Source organism: Astatotilapia calliptera, chromosome 18 (genome assembly GCF_900246225.1).
Source record: "Astatotilapia calliptera chromosome 18, fAstCal1.2, whole genome shotgun sequence".
NCBI classification, from domain to species: Eukaryota; Metazoa; Chordata; class Actinopteri; order Cichliformes; family Cichlidae; genus Astatotilapia; species Astatotilapia calliptera.
Genome location: NC_039319.1, coordinates 32,307,388 through 32,320,831, shown reverse-complemented (window position 1 = coordinate 32,320,831; position 13,444 = coordinate 32,307,388).

The window sequence follows — 13,444 nt, the reverse complement described above, 5'->3', positions numbered from 1 at the left end:
AAACTCCATTAACACTAGTTTTAAACCTGAAGGTGGAGCGTGGCACCAAACACCTTAAAGGTCTCTTATCCCCACCTGCTGGTAGTTCTAACACATTACATCCAACCTGCTGTTAATGATAATTCATGACTGTTCAAACACTAAAATCATGCCCATCCCTCCTGATTGTACACACACACACACACACACACACACACACACACACACACACACACACACACACTATTTTATAATTTAGATTATTTTGTTGTTTCCTATTACATATTTCTATAATTTGTATAGATTTATACAGAATTATTCAGTGATAATAAATCCTATGTTTGTTTATTCAAAAGGAACCCCGTTAGCTTCCACAACTGATGTTGCTTGTCTTCCGTCAAATACTCACATAAAATATTACACAATAAAGTGGATTCAAGATATCCACATAATTTCACTCTTACATCCACAGTGAGGTTTCACAATTGTTCAAATATAAGCAATCAATAATAATAATAATATTTCTCTGTCAGCCTTCTCGGTTACGAATCGTCTTCTGCTCCTCTGTCATGCGGCGTCCCACAGGGCTCAATTTTAGGGCCACTGCTCTTTTCACTGTATCTATTGCCTCTGGGTTCTATCCTTAGAAGGCATGGGATCTCATTTCATTGTTATGCCGATGACTGCCAAATTTATTTGCCACTAAAACACAAGGATGGCATCTCCATAAAACCTCTCTTGACTTGTCTAGATGGCATTAAAGCTTGGTTGGCTCTAAACTTTTTAAATTTTAATGAAAAGAAAACAGAGTTGTTGGTGTTTTGACCCAGTGGTCCCTGTGAGTCCTCCCCTGTTGTTTTAGGATCCCTGGAAGTCTATTTTAAATCTGTTGTTACTGACCTTGGTTTTAAGTTGGACAGTGATTTTAAATTGGACAACAAAATCAGAGCAGTGGTGAAGTCCGGTTTTTATCATTTAAGGCGACTGGCAAGAGTAAAATCTTTTCTTTCGAGGCAGCACCTTGAAACAGTGATCCATGCTTTTATTTCTTCCCGCCTGGACTACTGTAACTCACTTTATGTGGGGGTCAGTCAGTCATTGCTCTCACGTCTGCAGCTGGTTCAAAATGCGGCTGCACGACTCCTAACAGGAACTCAAAAAAGAGAGCATATAACCCCCGTGCTAGCCTCTCTGCACTGGCTGCCTGTGTCTTTTAGAGTTCATTTTAAAATTCTTATGTTTGTTTTTAAATGCCTTCACAGTCTTGCCCCGCCTTACCTCTCTGAGCTTCTTCATCTCCACACACCCTGTCGGTCTCTCAGGTCAGCTGACCAGCTGCTCCTGGAGGTACCGAGATCCAGGAGGAAGCTCAGAGGGGGCGGGGCCTTCTCTATTGTGGCTCCAAATTTATGGAATCATTTGCCCATGCATGTTAGAGAGGCCCCTTCACTGTCCACTTTTAAATCACGTCTTAAAACCCACTTTTATTCCTTGGCTTTTAACCTCAGTGAGACTTAGTTTCTCTTTTAATTGAAGTAGTTATTTAATGATTTCACTCTTCTTTTATTTGTGTTTTATTTATAGCTCATGTAATTTTATTTTACAGTTCCAGTGTACAGCACTTTGTGTCAGCTGTGGTTGTTTTAAAGTGCTTTATAAATAAAGTTGATGATGTTGATGATGAATATCAATAACATTGAGGCACATTACACAAATTTCAAAAACAAATCATGTCTTACAATATTTACAACAACTAAAAGCTCTGTAAATCGGCTTTTAAGTGTTCATTGAAGTTTTGAATAATTCTCTAATTTTTTAAGGCAACTTATTCCACTTAAAAGTTGCTCTAAATGTAACAGTTTTACAAAACGTTACTTTTAACTCGAGCATTTACTAAATTGCAGCTTGTTGAAAACTGTGTAATATGATGATGTATTTCATCTGGATACTGCAGCTGAGCAGAATAAATGTGGTGTGTTTAACAGAATTGCTTTCTTTAGAACTACAAGTAAGCCATAGAATATTTTAGCCTGTACAGGAAGCCAAGAAAGGTTATTATGCATTTGATCAATATTAGTATAGTATGAACATCTTCACACTAATCTGGACGCCTTATTCTGGACTAACTGAAGTCTGTTAAGATCTGTCTTATTAGCTGCTGACCAAATGATTGAACAATACTCCAGATGAGACATTACTAGTGCATTAATGACATCTTTCATAATGAAGAAGTGATACACAAAGAGCATTTCATAGCCATAGCTATGCCTTGTCGGCAGAGTTATGTGACATTAGTGATGTTTGTACTTTCAGCGTTAACTTGGTTTTAAAGCCTTTAAAATATACGCCGTTCAATAGTCGACCTTAATCTGACAGAGAATGTGATGATTTTGTGGATAATTAAAGTCAGTCATATATCCACAAACACAACAAGCTGAAAGTCAGTGATGCTGCTCGGTTTGCAGTCCTGAACATCACGGCACAAGCAGGATTCACTGCACTGTTAATGTTAGCTGTGTTATATTGCTGCCTCTGTTCGGTGGTGTCGAGCCAAACGCACTTTAACGTGTGTTTGAACGAGCTGACGGTTCACTCGTTAAGCTGAAAGAAAGATGCTTTAATCACAGCAGTCACACATGTGTCCACTGCACCATCTGGGACTCTTCTTGTTTACACTCGTAATAACACAAACACTAAATCCTGCTTCTCTGGTGCTGTTGTGTAGCAGTGTGTACACCTGAGACTGTCACCTGTCTGTCTGTCCTGCACTCTCTCTCTGTTTCTTTCTCTCTGATTGTGGAATAAAAGTATGAACATGTGTTTATAAGTTACACTTGTGTTTGAATCCTGCAGCTTATCACACATTTGATTTCCATGTGTGACGACTGCAAGTGTCCAGAGTGAGGACAGACTGAGGGAGCCACTGCTGCACATCATCTGTGAGGCTTTGCAGCCCTGATGATCCACCAGGACAAACTCAGCAGTGTGTGAGGAAGAGGAGGAGGAAGAGCCAGCAGCAGCTGACAGATGGAGAGAATAGACAGACTGTTCCCTGTTTGTGAAGGACTGCTAGGAAAGTTTAACATAACTGTCTGTGCTGAATCAGTCTTATTAGGTAATGTTCAAATAATGTGATCATCCCAGTGTTTCCAGTGTGGGAGAAAGTACTCAGGGCCTTCAAGTTACACACTATGAAAGGCAGCAACAAGTTTAATGTTCAGAAACCTAAAGTCTGTATCAGCAGCAGGATGGAGCTAAAAATAAATGTTGGTTTCAGTTCTATGAAGCTTTGAGTATTTTGGATCAGTAGCTGCTGTGTTTGTTGCATCATATTGCTGTAACTGTTTATATGCTTTATATATTCTGAGCTAAGTTGATCTATAGTGTTACATCATATTCTATAAGGATGTTATGTGTTTGTAGACTTTCTGCCCAGTTTGACCCATTTAGCAGAAGTCAGCCTGTTTAAGGCTCTGATATCTATTCTGTGTGACTTACAGCAGTTATGACATGGTCTGATTTTCTCACCCAATAAAGGAATATTTCATATATCAGTCTGCTCTTCATTCTATCAGAAACAGTTATCACAGCTCCTACATTTGCTTTTTACACATATATGTAAGCACTGAGCCACATTTAGTACCAACATATTAAATGAACAATATTTGTCTCTTATATATGATACATCTATATACACACTGTCACAGATACTTGTCTGTGAGTGAAGTGATTAATATAATAACTATAATATCTCTTTATCTCAGTCGGTGATCCCCACATGCTTCAAAGAGTCCATCATTGTTCCTGTCCCGAAGAAACCCCACCCTGCTTCTCTCAATGACTATCGCCCTGTAGCCCTCACCTCAGTAGTGATGAAGTGCTTTGAACGCCTGGTCAGAGACTTCATCATTTCTTCACTGCCAGACACACTGGACCCACTACAGTTCGCTTACCGTCCAAATCGTTCCACAGACGATGCCATCTCTCATCTCCTCCACACATCACTCACTCACTTGGACACTAGAAGGGGGAATTATGTTCAAATGCTCTTCGTAGACTACAGCTCTGCATTTAACACCATAATTCCCTCCACACTCACCACCAAGCTGGAGCATCTGGGACTCAGCTCATCTATGTGTCAGTGGATCTCCAACTTCCTAACTGGCAGACCACAGGCAGTAAGGATGGGCAGACATGTCTCAGCCTCCACCACTCTCAGCACTGGAGCCCCCCAGGGGTGTGTTCTGAGCCCCCTGCTGTACTCTCTGTACACATATGACTGCGTGGCCACTACCAGCTCCACCACCATCATCAAGTTTGCTGACGACACCGTCGTGGTGGGCCTGATCTCTGATAACAACGAGACGGCCTACCTGAAGGAGATTAGGAATCTGGAGAACTGGTGCCAGAGGAACAACCTCCTTCTAAACGTCAGTAAGACAAAGGAGCTGATAGTGGACTTCAGCACTAAGCAGGAGAGGAACTACCAGACCCCCGTCATCAACGAGTGCCCAGTGGAGAGAGTGGACAGCTTCAAATACCTCGGAGTTCACATCACGCAGGACCTGTCATGGTCCTGTCACATCAACACCGTGGTGAAAAAGGCCCGTCAGCGTCTCTACCACCTCAGACGCTTGAGAGACTTCCAACTGCCCTCCAAGGTGCTCAGGAACTTTTACTCGTGCACCATAGAGAGCATCCTGACGGGAAACATCTTAACCTGGTTCGGGAACAGCACCATGCAGGACAGACGAGCTCTACAGAGGGTTGTGCGGTCAGCTGAGCGCACCATCTGCTCCGAGCTCCCTGACCTGCACTCAATCTACAGCAGGCGGTGCTGGACCAAGGCCAGGAAGATCGTGAAGGACCTCAACCATCCCAACAACAGACTGTTCTCTCTGCTGAGGTCAGGAAAGCGATTCCGCTCCCTGAAGACCAACACAGAGAGACTGAGGAGGAGCTTCTTCCCGCAGGCGATACGGTCTCTCAATCACACCACCACACAGTACTGACCCACACATATGGTTCTTACACACACACTGGACTTTGTTTTCACTTCATCACTTAAATCACTGCTGCTGTTATTGTGTATATATTTATTTATACTTCTTGTGTATTTTGTTCATACATTCTTATATAGTTCTATATTGTGTATTTTGTTGTACAGTTATTTTATTTTCAATTTAATTTATATATTTTATCTTATTCTTTCCCAGTGTGTTGTACAGTTATTTCATTTTTAACCTTAATTTATATTTTATTCCTTCCTAGTTAAATTTACCCTTTTTAATTTTTCATATTTATTTCCTATCTTATTCATAGCCTTTTCCTTTTTTGTTTTCTTTAGGTCACGAGCAGTTGTCCAAGCATTTCACTACATATGATACTGTGTATGACTGTGTATGTGACAAATAAAATTTGAATTTGAATTTATCTATTCTGTGTGACTTAAAGCAGTTATGACATGGTCTGATTTTCTCACCCAATAAAGGAATATTTCATATATCAGTCTACTCTTCATTCTATCAGACACAGTTATCACAGCTCGTACACTTGCTTTTTACACATATATGTAAGCATTGAGCCACATTTAGTACCAACATATTAAATGAACAATATTTGTCTCTTATATATGATACATCTGTATACACACTGTCACAGATACTTGTCTGTGAGTGAAGTGATTAATATGATAACTATAATATTGGCCATATTATATTTACATTACCACAGTGAGATGACTTTAGTCTCATGAACAACATCAGCTAATTGTTATTTACAGCTAATCTTAAACGACTGTTCAGCACAGAAATGAAGCCCAACAATCATGTTTCACAGTCCTGTGGTCTCAGCCTCAGATACTCATCAAATCACACAGAGCTCATGTAGAAACAAATGAACTAAATATGTTCTCCTTCATTTCTGTCAAACAAAGCTGTATGAAACGTTTCCAGCTGTTAGTATCATGGTTGCTAGGCAACCTGGGCAGCGCGACGGAGGCTAGACGTCCCATTTCACGAGCCTACGAGCCTCGCACTTCGGCCTTAGCGGTCTTTGAGTCCGCGGCCCTTGAGGACTTTAAAGCTGCAGAACCTGAATCGGGATACAGCCATGATGATCTCCAGCCTCGTGCTCGCCAACATTCTCACCTGAGTTAAGAAGACGATCACTGAAATGGTCTCAGCAGGTCCTTTGATGACAGCAATGAAATGCAGTGGTAAGGCTTTTTGGGGATTAAGTTCGTTTTCATGGCAAAGAAGGACGATGCAGTTCATCTGATCACTCCTCATAACATTCTGGAGTGCAGGCAAAATGCTATTATAAAAACTTAAGCAGCAACTTCTCCAGGTTCCAATATTTATGCAATTCTCAAACCTTTTGGCCACGACTGTATAACCTCTTCTGAAGTTTAGTGGATATTATACATGGTTATGCTCAGGATGTGTCGGCCAGTTTCCACTGGAAACGCCTTTTGGTTAAACTGTCAGCGAGGAATTTGCATTTGCACTGTTACATTTTTATATAACTTTAATCCACATAAACAACAGCTGCTTGTTTCAGTGAAAATACATTGATGGCTTTTTAATAAAGTTGTGCAGCTGGAAAGTATTTTGTCTGGTGTCAATTCTATCGTCAGCTACATCGTTATGGCAAATGTTCAAATGTATATGGTGATAAATATCTTTGGTCATATGGTCCTGCTCTGTCTGTCACCTTCTGTGTTGAGCTCATTGTTTCCTCTGTAGTGGCTGAGCTGAGTCCAAGTAGCTGAAAATGTTCCTCTGCTGCTCCGTCAGACTCTCCTCCTCCTGCTGATCAGCTGGGACACAAAACAGATCTTTGTTAGGCTCCACACTGCACTGAAGAGTCAAAGTGTCTCATATGTTCATCTGACAAGTAAAAGAACACATTTTTGTTTCCCGAGGTGGGCAACTTGTTGGAAACAAACACAAAAGGTTTGAGCACTGATACCTGCCATTGCTGGCATTGAAAGATGCAACGCCAGCAATGTGGATTGTCAAGACTCAAACCAATCATCAAGCAAAGACAACAGGGATCATTTGTTTCTGTTTATTTAGCATTCACAGCATTTGTAGTTGCCTTCTGTGCAGGGGAAGTCCACGCACACTGTGTGGTACCGCCATCCGCAGAAGGTGCATTCAACCTCTGTAAGAGAAACGAGGTTGTCTGAGACTGAAATGATATTCACTAAAGAAGTGGTGATTTGTAAAACTTCACATTTTGATCCGGGACGTACTCTGCATGAAAACAAGTGCTCACTCTTCCTGCTCAACAAATGACAAGGGCGGAGCCTTATACCACGTGATACAGAAGCTGTGCCGTGTGATGCTAAAATTAGCAGGGAAAAAACAACGGAGAGCACGTCAGGGACTGTGCAAAACGAGGGATTTAGGAAAAGGAAGAGAGAGAGAGCAAGCAAGAGAGAGAAATAAAAGAGCAGGAGAGAGAGATGGAAGAGCAAGAGAGAGAGAGCCAGGGCATCGATGACTTTGCTCGCCCTGAACCTGCCATATTACAGGCCTTCTTAGATTACCACCCACAGCAGAACAGTAGCAGTGCAGTTGTGATGAGGGTGTTCAGCTGTAAAGATGGCACCAACAGGAAGTGGCTTACTTATTGCAAAGAACGCCATTTATTGTTCTGCTTTGTGTGTCTGGCATTTGCAAGGCTGACTGACACCAGCACATTTATAACAGGCATGAGTGACTGGCGACATATACATCTGCGCACAGAGGAGCATGAAAAGAGAAATACACACCAGACCTGTGCTGAAGCTTTTTTCTTAAGGTGCTCAAAAGGCAACATCAGGAGCTCGTTTGCTGGCAGTCAGTTGTCAGCTCACAGAGCACAAGTGAAAAAGAGACGGCAAGTTTTAGAGCGTATAGTGGATGTGATCAAAGTACTTGGGAAGAGGGGACTCAGCTATAGGCATGTGGAGAATGAGGCTGCATACACCTTAGGTGATAACACCATCGATCATGGTAACTTTCTGGAACTAATTGTGTTATTAGGCAAGTATGATATGTGCCTTGGAGAACATTTGAATGACTGCATTGAAAAAAAGCAAGAAGTTGCATCAGACCAGTGGATCAAGAGGTAGAGGATCTCTCATCACCCTACTCTCCAAAACAACTGTCAACTCAGTGATTGATGCACTTGGCCATCTCCTTCAAGAGAGCATCGCCAGTGATGTCCAGAAAGCTGGGATGTTTTCTGTTCAGCTAGACACAACCCAAGACATCACAGGTTATGATCAGTGTTCAGTAATCATCAGGTATGTTACTGAGTCTGTGCAGGAGAGGCTTGTCTCCATAGTGAGGTGCGAAGCATCCACGGGGCAGTACTTTGTAAACTTGCTTTCTGGAGTTTTAGAGCATCTGAATCTAGACAAGGCCATGTGCATTGGGAATGCAACAGATGGTGCTTCAAATATGCAGGGCCAGTACAAAGGCTTTTCAGCACTTATGACTGCCCAGTCTCCAACTCATGTGCATGTGTGGTGCTATGCACACATACTTAATCTTGTGATTGCTGACACAACACAAAGTGTCATTGAAAGTGGATCACTCTTTAATTTACTTAATGACATAGCTGTGTTCATCAAGGAGTCCTATCACAGGGTTAATCTGTGGGAGAAACAAACCAAAAACACAAGACACAGACGCCTTAGTCCAATAGGTGAGACACGGTGGTGGGCCAAGCATGATGCCCTCCAGAAAATCTTTGGACATTTTGGAAAACCAGATGATGGCCTCTTCGTTGATGTAGTGCTGACGATGGAAGCCATTGAAAAGAGGGAGAAAGAAAAGCCAGCTGTTTGTGCCAAAGCACGAGGCTTTAAAGAGTGTCTCTTGAACCATGAAACTGTGTTAACAGCACAGATATTTCTTAGAGTGTTTGAGCAAACAACTCCTGGGTGTGTGTTAACACACACGAAACTCTGGCTGATTGGGTCCCACACCCAATTTCACACCTTGGCTCAGGTGATTAGAGGATCATCAGGGGGTCCTTTTGTCCCTCTGTGGGGGTCACGGGGTCACTCCCACTAGGTTTATATCTGGGACTCTCCACCATTTGACCTTAGAACTGAAGAAGCTTCTCGGATGAGAGGTGAAACGTCTTCAAGCAACTTAAAGAAGTCCAGACGCTTTTCTTTGCAAGCTCCTTTGACTACGATGACCTGGATGACTGAGAACCTTCACAGACATATGATAACTGGAGTGTGCAGCGTTTCCATGCGCAGTTTTCCTGCATCTTGACTCATGTGTGTGGAGTGTTCATAGCATCAGCATCATGTTTTTGTTTATTTGTTTTGTTGGGTTGAAAATAATTAAATAAACGTGTGATCATGCCTATGGATCACCATGGCACATATCTCCAGCCATATGATTTATTTATGCAGATGACAAAGTGAGTGTGAATGTGTCTGACATCACAGTGTTTTTGTGCACTGTGCAAAAGTAATTGCCTCTGATTGTGAGTGAGAGCGGTGATTTTGCGGATCACAAGCTATTGTAAAGGAAAAAAAAAGAGTGAAAAATAGACAAATTACATTGTAGACGAAGAAAAATAATCATAGGAAAAAGGTTTTGTGTTGATCAGCCGAAAAACAACTACAATGTCATTTTCTGCTTTTAAGAAAGGATTGTTCACACAAACACAGAGAGAGAGAGAGATGTGTGTTGATTAAGCAGTGATGATGATAATGAACATGTCTTAGTTTGTCACTTTCAGGTGAAAAGCAGACCTGAATCAATTTTCCACATGCAGCGGTCGGAAGAAAGTTATAGTTTAACATCATTGGAAACGTTCAGGCCAAGTTTCTGGCTGACTTATTTACAGCACCATGTGTTTCTCAACCTCACAAGCAAGCTCACACCTCCCTGAAGACAAGGAATGCAGCTCCAAAGCAATAACATGGCAGATAAAGAGACAGCAGCAAAGTCCTGAACAAAGAGTCCCAGTGAGCAGCAGCAATGTGGACAAACAGCACCAGAGAAGAAGAGCAAACCCATCATCCTGACTGATCGGATGAATGGCACTGTGTTTCCAACAAGCTGCAACTTCACTATGCATGTGAAGAAAACTTTTGAGGAGAACTGAGGAGACTGTTGGAGTTTGACATTTGCCACCTGTGGAGTAAAATGGCAAGAAGAGACAGTTGAACACAGGACAAAGCTGAAGGAGAACTGCCGGCTGTGAACTGTTGAAAGTGGGAGAGGACAAGAGAGTGAGATGACAAAAGAGTGAGAGAAAGTGGAAACACAGAGGAATGCTGTTATTAAATGTGGGAAATCAAAATTTGGGTTAGCAAACCTGGGGAAAAGAAAACTGACTGCTTAAGTTGGAAAATTGAGACAGAGTCTGAAACAAATAGAAACATACAAAATCACACAAACAAGCAGAACATGCATTAACCCTACTAACAATTCCAAACACAAAATAACTCATGAAGACTCATAGCACATTAGTTAAGAAATGATTAAATAATAGCAGAGAAGTGTGTAGGAAAGGCAGCTTTAAGAACATGCTCTGCTGGAGATGCAGCTCCACAGACATGCATTAGACCTGCCTAATAACACAAACACCCATGCAATGAAAATTAGCTTGTTATCTTTCATCAGTGTTAAAATAGTGTCAATTTAGCAGACACTTGTTATCAAATACTGAATTTATCCTAAAGAAAAAAAAATTGACTCTCTAGGTTGCAGGACAACAATTTAACCTTTGTGGGGGGAAAAAGATCCTGGTTTGACTAACCAGTGATCAGACAATAAATTTAGTGTTAAAATGGTAAATTGGGAGAAGCTTCCTGCTTGATTAATGCAGCATAAGTGATTTACTGTATGAGGGGAATTGTCTTTTGTGATACTATTTTGAACATGCTTTCCTGTTGTCCTGTCAACTTAGTGGGTTAATAGCTGATATGCAAATTAGTTGATCGGTTCTTAGATTAATGAAAGGTGACTGAATTCTAGCACGAGTGAATGAGATGTGTTGGAGTTGTTGTGTTGAGTGGAGACTCTAAAACACTGAGTTTCCTGTTTTGATGTGCGAGTGAATTCTGTATCTAGATACACAACTCTGAATACGTCAGAACAAACTTTTTTTATGAGGTGCATGACAGCATGTCACATGTTTTATGATGAAGGGAAAAGGAAAATTGAATAAAATAGATCTGTGGCCTAAATGAGTGAAGAGCACAGACCTGGTGATTAAACTCATAGCTAATAAGACACATTAGGCTTATGTGTGTGTTGTGCAGCTGATGGTTGGCTTGGAGTGAATCTAGCTGATGATTTTTCTTCTGTTGTGAAGTCAAGCCTGCCGATTAGTATGATGGTATGATGAACCATGCTAATGGTATGATTTACCCTCCTGAGATGAGGAGTTTGTGTCATGACTTAACAAGGCCTTTTTATTTTGATACTTTCACAGTGCACTGAAAGTTTTGTTTGATAATCTCTGTTATTTTTCATTTTTATCTTTTGAACAGGCACTGATTTTGTTTGTCTATTTCTTTTCTTTAAGCAGATCTGCACGTCAGAAATTAAAAGTGCTATACGACCTGTCGAGAAAGCCTTACAAGTGAGTTTTCTCCACATTAAAATGGGCTCAGGAGAAAGCCACTTATTTGGGACAATTATTAAATGAATGTCCCAGCCTAAACCGGATTCAGCAAGGTAATCCGATCTAGAAGTTCTTTTTCTTTTTGAAATGACGTCATTTTGCTGGAAGTGGAAACTAAATGCGACGACAGGTTCCACTATCAGCAAAGAATGAATGAATGAATGGAAATAAAGAACAAACTGACTGACTGGTAAAAGCTGACAGGACATGACCACGACTCAAGGTTAACCTCCACCTAGACAGGACAAAAGGGTGGATGAATTTATGTGTTTTTTGTTACAGGAGCAGAAAGATGACAGCAACATTCGCGGTTGCATGACGATTTAATCTTTTAAATGCCATCTTTTCTGTCTGTGAATTTACTATGTGTGTGTCATCCACTAACTTGTGTTGCTCACAGACATTACTGTGAGAAAGTGTACACACCTGCGCAGCGCTAACATTTACATTTCTTTTTACAGCAGATGATTAATCATGTGTTTGATCATGTGATTTATAAGAGGATTAGTTAATGTTTTCCTACTACAGGATTTCTGGGTTTATATGTGACTGTCATTCTTTCCACAGCTAGGGTTGGCTACCTTTATGGTGTTTTTATGGCACCTCTGGAACCTGTTGACCTGTGTCTGACCTCCGTCTGACCACAGTCAATGTGTATTGCTAATGTTTGTTTCTTTGAGAATGCTGTGGAGGATTCGGCACAAGCGGTCAAGTGACATGAGTAAAACAAATAAGAGGTTACGGTGTTTCTGGGAAAGTTGAATATGGGCTCTTAGCTGGCCACTTTGAGCCCATAGTAATATATGAGTGGAGTGAATTTGCTTAAGAGAAGTCACCGATTACATTAATGTTAACTGAGCACATGGGATGATCCATGTCTGAGGCAAATTAGGGAAATAATTGTAGTTTCCCGATTTGAGAAAACCTGCACATGACACTTGTCTTGCTGATGTTGAATGCTTATTACTCTTCTGATATATTGTTTATAAGAGTGAAGTTGATTTTATTGTATGCAGGCTCCTGGTGGAGCCAGTTTTTAAGACAGGGATCCTGGTTTGGTGAGTTGACGCATGGTTGTCCATGCGTCAAGAGGTGGGGTCCAGAATTAACATTAAACAATGTTTACTATTATTGTTGCAGTGATTTGTGTGATTAGCTGTTTATTTACAAGTATTAAATCTATGCAAGTGGTGCATCCATGTTCAGATGAGGCTTTGATGGCCTATTAGTGAAGTTCACTGAACTAAAGAATGTGGTTTGATGATTGTTGACATGCTCTCCAAATAGAAGTCTTTCTGAAATACAGGTGCAGCAGTGAGAAGCGAGAAACATTCCAGGCATAGCCCAGGCAGTGGTTGAGGTCAAAGGTCAAGCTGGTTGGGGCCCATCATGAGATCAGACCTTGGAGCCACAGCAAGGACCATGAAACTGCCTGCAAAATAGCGGAGAGACCCTCCTGGATTTATCAGAGCCACTGCAAAGAGGTCGAGGTCCCAGGAAACCCCAGCACCCTCAAGACAGCACAATAGAGAAATCTCACACTTGGTTGTTTCGGTGGTGAGGGGGGAGTGCTGATTGAGCCCCCGTAGGGTAAGCTCGCACTTCAACCTCCAGCCTCTGATCAACTCTAGGGCAACCAAGTGCGAGGCGTGATGGCTGAATCAGCTGAACCAGGAGGAAGGCAGAGAAGCTGAGTGTTTTGAGACAGATCCAGCAGGCCCAAAATCAGGACTATCCATGACGAGAAGGAGTGCCTGAGAGGATCGTCCACAGGATGGGAGCTGAGGCCAGGAGAGAGACTTCAGGAGGATCA